We start from the raw sequence: 5,481 nt of genomic DNA, 5'->3' as shown, positions 1-5,481 counted from the left end.
CATGGCATGCTGCTGGCCAAGGCCGTGGCATGGCATGCTGCTGGCCAAGGCCGTGGCATGACATGCTTGCCAAGGCCAAGGCATGGCATGCTGCTGGCCAAGGCTTTGGCATGCCATGTTGCTGGCCAAGGCTGTGGCATGGCATGCTGCTGGCCAAGGCTGTGGCATGGCATGCTGCTGGCCAAGGCCGTGGCATGGCATGCTGCTGGCCAAGGCCGGGGCATGGCATGCTGCTGGCCAAGGCCGTGGCATGGCATGCTGCTGGCCAAGGCCGTGGCATGACATGCTTGCCAAGGCCAAGGCATGGCATGCTGCTGGCCAAGGCTTTGGCATGCCATGTTGCTGGCCAAGGCTGTGGCATGGCATGCTGGCCTAGGCCAACGTGCCACCGCCACCGCCGCGGGCAGCCACTCGACGCATCCCGTGCTTGGCTATGTAGTTTCGATGCCACAAGCCAATGCCACAAGCCAAGCGATGGCATGTGCCAAGCGCCCGCCTAGGCATAGGCGTGGCCTGTGGCCTGGCCATGCTGGCCAGCCTTAAGGGAGGTGCCCCCCCCTTATAATAGCCTGTTAAGCCCTTTTCAATCTGGCAGGAGGAAACATCAAGCATGTTCGAGGAGTCATAATGGGGTTTTTTTAAAAAGTAATGGTTTTTTGCCAAAACTTTCAACATGAAAGTTGTATGAAATAATTTAATACACCATAAAAAAAATTATAAAAAAATATTTGGCCACCGGAATATTTTATTTTAATTTATTTCAATTTTAATACTTAAAAAATAATAAAAATTACTAAAAATACTCAAAAAATTCTAGAAAAATTCCAACAATTATAAGATGAGGCACTAGTAATTATAGTAATTTTTTTAATTATTTTTTTATTTTTAATTTATTTTATTATAATTTTTATGAGTAAATAAATAATTAAAAAGCCCGACGAACGTGCAAAAACTCTTAGAGAAACCCAGCAAGCATCGGATAGCTCGAATGCAAATAACAAACGCAACAGGCAACTTCCGAGGGACATACTTTTCCCAACAAGCTTCCACTGGGGAAAGCACTAGCAACGGGTTCGCAAGTCAAAGGCAACCAAACGGCTATTACCCGAGGGACAAGCATTTCGCAGGGCAACATATACGTAAGTCAAAGCCAAACCAAATGGCAATTACACGAGGGACAGGATTGCTTGCCAAGGGCGTGGCATGCGATGTTCTAGCCCAAGGCAAAGGCACGCCACGCTGCGGGACAAGGCCGTGGCAAGACATGCGGCTGGCCTTGGCCTTGGCATGGCATGCCGCCGGCTTTGGCTGGGCTGCGTTGGCCTTGCCATGGAATGTTGCTGGCTTCGGATGGGCTGCCTTGGCCTTGGCCTTGGCCGTGGCATGGCATGCTGCTGGCCTTGGCCTTGGCCTTGGCATGGCATGCTGGCGGCTTTGGCTGGGCTGCCTTGGCCGTGGCATGGCATGCTGCTGGCCTTGGCCTTGGCATGGCATGCTGCTGGCTTTGGCTGGGCTGCCTTGGCCGTGGCATGGCATGCTGCTGGCCTTGGCCTTGGCATGGCATGCTGCTGGCTTTGGCTGGGCTGCCTTGGCCGTGGCATGGCATGCTGCTGGCCTAGGCCTTGGCATGGCATGCTGCTGGCTTTGGCTGGGCTGCCTTGGCCGTGGCATGGCATGCTGCTGGCCTAGGGCTTGGCATGGCATGCTGCTGGCTTTGGCTGGCAGCCTTGGTCGTGGCATGGCATGCTGCTGGCCTTGGCCTTGGCATGGCATGCCGCCGGCTTTGGCTGGGCTGCGTTGGCCGTGGCATGGCATGCTGCTGGCCTTGGCCTTGGCATGGCATGCTGCTGGCTTTGGCTGGCCTGCCTTGGCCGTGGCATGGCATGCTGCTGGCCTAGGCCTTGGCATGGCATGCTGCTGGCTTTGGCTGGCCTGCGTTGGCCGTGGCATGGCATGCTGCTGGCCTAGGCCATGGCATGGCATGCTGCTGGCTTTGGCTGGGCTGCCTTGGCCGTGGCATGGCATGCTGCTGGCCTTGGCCTTGACATGGCATGCTGCTGGCTTTGGCAGGCCTGCCTTGGCCGTGGCATGGCATGCTGCTGGCCTAGGCCTTGGCATGGCATGCTGCTGGCTTTGGCTGGGCTGCCTTGGCCGTGGCATGGCATGCTGCTGGCCTTGGCCTTGGCATGGCATGCTGCTGGCTTTGGCTGGGCTGCCTTGGCCGTGGCATGGCATGCTGCTGGCCTAGGCCTTGGCATGGCATGCTGCTGGCTTTGGCTGGGCTGCCTTGGCCGTGGCATGGCATGCTGCTGGCCTAGGCCTTGGCATGGCAAGCTGCTGGCTTTGGCTGGGCTGCCTTGGCCGTGGCATGGCATGTTGCTGGCCTTGGCCTTGGCATGGCATGCTGCTGGCTTTGGCAGGCCTGCCTTGGCCGTGGCATGGCATGCTGCTGGCCTAGGCCTTGGCATGGCATGCTGCTGGCCTTGGCTGGGCTGCCTTGGCCGTGGCATGGCATGCTGCTGGCCTTGGCCTTGGCATGGCATGTTGCTGGCTTTGGCTGGGCTGCCTTGGCCGTGGCATGGCATGCTGCTGGCCTAGGCCTTGGCATGGCATGCTGCTGGCTTTGGCTGGGCTGCCTTGGCCGTGGCATGGCATGCTGCTGGCCTTGGCCTTGGCATGGCATGCTGCTGGCTTTGGCTGGGCTGCCTTGGCCGTGGCATGGCATGCTGCTGGCCTAGGCCTTGGCATGGCATGCTGCTGGCTTTGGCTGGGCTGCCTTGGCCGTGGCATGGCATGCTGCTGGCCTTGGCCTTGGCATGGCATGCTGCTGGCTTTGGCTGGGCTGCCTTGGCCGTGGCATGGCATGCTGCTGGCCTAGGCCTTGGCATGGCATGCTGCTGGCTTTGGCTGGGCTGCCTTGGCCGTGGCATGGCATGCTGCTGGCCTTGGCCTTGGCATGGCATGCTGCTGGCTTTGGCTGGGCTGCCTTGGCCGTGGCATGGCATGCTGCTGGCCTAGGCCTTGGCATGGCATGCTGCTGGCTTTGGCTGGGCTGCCTTGGCCGTGGCATGGCATGCTGCTGGCCTTGGCCTTGGCATGGCATGCTGCTGGCTTTGGCAGGCCTGCCTTGGCCGTGGCATGGCATGCTGCTGGCCAAGGCCTTGGCCTGGCGTGCTGCTGGCTTTGGCTGGGCTGCCTTGGCCGTGGCATGGCATGCTGCTGGCCTTGGCCTTGGCATGGCCTGCTGCTGGCTTTGGCTGGCCTGCCTTGGCCGTGGCATGGCATGCTGCTGGCCTAGGCCTTGGCATGGCATGCTGCTGGCTTTGCCTGGGCTGCCTTGGCCGTGGCATGGCATGCTGCTGGCCTTGGCCTTGGCATGGCATGCTGCTGGCTTTGGCTGGCCTGCCTTGGCCGTGGCATGGCATTCTGCCGGCCTTGGCCTTGGCATGGCATGCTGCTGGCTTTGCCTGGGCTGCCTTGGCCGTGGCATGGCATGCTGCCGGCCTAGGCCTTGGCATGGCATGCTGCTGGCTTTGGCTGGGCTGCCTTGGCCGTGGCATGGCATGCTGCTGGCCTTGGCCTTGGCATGGCATGCTGCTGGCTTTGGCAGGCCTGCCTTGGCCGTGGCATGGCATGCTGCTGGCCTAGGCCTTGGCATGGCATGCTGCTGGCTTTGGCTGGGCTGCCTTGGCCGTGGCATGGCATGCTGCTGGCCTTGGCCTTGGCATGGCATGCTGCTGGCTTTGGCTGGGCTGCCTTGGCCGTGGCATGGCATGCTGCTGGCCTTGGCCTTGGCATGGCATGCTGCTGGCTTTGGCTGGGCTGCCTTGGCCGTGGCATGGCATGCTGCTGGCCTTGGCCTTGGCATGGCAAGCTGCTGGCTTTGGCTGGGCTGCCTTGGCCGTGGCATGGCATGCTGCTGGCCTTGGCTGGGCTGCCTTGGCCGTGGCATGGCATGCTGCTGGCCTAGGCCTTGGCATGGCATGCTGCTGGTTTTGGCTGGGCTGCCTTGGCCGTGGCATGGCATGCTGCTGGCCTAGGCCTTGGCATGGCATGCGGCTGGCTTTGGCTGGCAGCCTTGGTCGTGGCATGGCATGCTGCTGGCCTTGGCCTTGGCATGGCATGCCGCCGGCTTTGGCTGGGCTGCGTTGGCCGTGGCATGGCATGCTGCTGGCCTTGGCCTTGGCATGGCATGTTGCTGGCTTTGGCTGGCCTGCCTTGGCCGTGGCATGGCATGCTGCTGGCCTAGGCCTTGCCATGGCATGCTGCTGGCTTTGGCTGGCCTGCCTTGGCCGTGGCATGGCATGCTGCTGGCCTAGGCCATGGCATGGCATGCTGCTGGCTTTGGCTGGGCTGCCTTGGCCGTGGCATGGCATGCTGCTGGCCTAGGCCTTGGCATGGCATGCTGCTGGCTTTGGCTGGGCTGCCTTGGCCGTGGCATGGCATGCTGCTGGCCTTGGCCTTGGCATGGCATGCTGCTGGCTTTGGCTGGGCTGCCTTGGCCGTGGCATGGCATGCTGCTGGCCTAGGCCTTGGCATGGCATGCTGCTGGCTTTGGCTGGGCTGCCTTGGCCGTGGCATGGCATGCTGCTGGCCTTGGCCTTGGCATGGCATGCTGCTGGCTTTGGCTGGGCTGCCTTGGCCGTGGCATGGCATGCTGCTGGCCTAGGCCTTGGCATGGCATGCTGCTGGCTTTGGCTGGGCTGCCTTGGCCGTGGCATGGCATGCTGCTGGCCTTGGCCTTGGCATGGCATGCTGCTGGCTTTGGCTGGGCTGCCTTGGCCGTGGCATGGCATGCTGCTGGCCTAGGCCTTGGCATGGCATGCTGCTGGCTTTGGCTGGGCTGCCTTGGCCGTGGCATGGCATGCTGCTGGCCTTGGCCTTGGCGTGGCATGCTGCTGGCTTTGGCAGGCCTGCCTTGGCCGTGGCATGGCATGCTGCTGGCCAAGGCCTTGGCCTGGCATGCTGCTGGCTTTGGCTGGGCTGCCTTGGCCGTGGCATGGCATGCTGCTGGCCTTGGCCTTGGCATGGCATGCTGCTGGCTTTGGCTGGCCTGCCTTGGCCGTGGCATGGCATGCTGCTGGCCTAGGCCTTGGCATGGCATGCTGCTGGCTTTGCCTGGGCTGCCTTGGCCGTGGCATGGCATGCTGCTGGCCTTGGCCTTGGCATGGCATGCTGCTGGCTTTGGCTGGCCTGCCTTGGCCGTGGCATGGCATTCTGCTGGCCTTGGCCTTGGCATGGCATGCTGCTGGCTTTGGCTGGGCTGCCTTCGCCTTGGCATTGCATGCTGCTGGCTTTGGCAGGCCTGCCTTGGCCGTGGCATGGCATGCTGCTGGCCTAGGCCTTGGCATGGCATGCTGCTGGCTTTGGCTGGGCTGCCTTGGCCGTGGCATGGCATGCTGCTGGCCTTGGCCTTGGCATGGCATGCTGCTGGCTTTGGCTGGGCTGCCTTGGCCGTGGCATGGCATGCTGCTGGCCTTG

The sequence above is a fragment of the Camellia sinensis genome, unplaced genomic scaffold, assembly GCF_055761805.1.
Source record: "Camellia sinensis isolate YWXY unplaced genomic scaffold, ASM5576180v1 Unanchor6, whole genome shotgun sequence".
NCBI lineage: Eukaryota > Viridiplantae > Streptophyta > Magnoliopsida > Ericales > Theaceae > Camellia > Camellia sinensis.
This window is presented reverse-complemented; position numbering follows the sequence as displayed.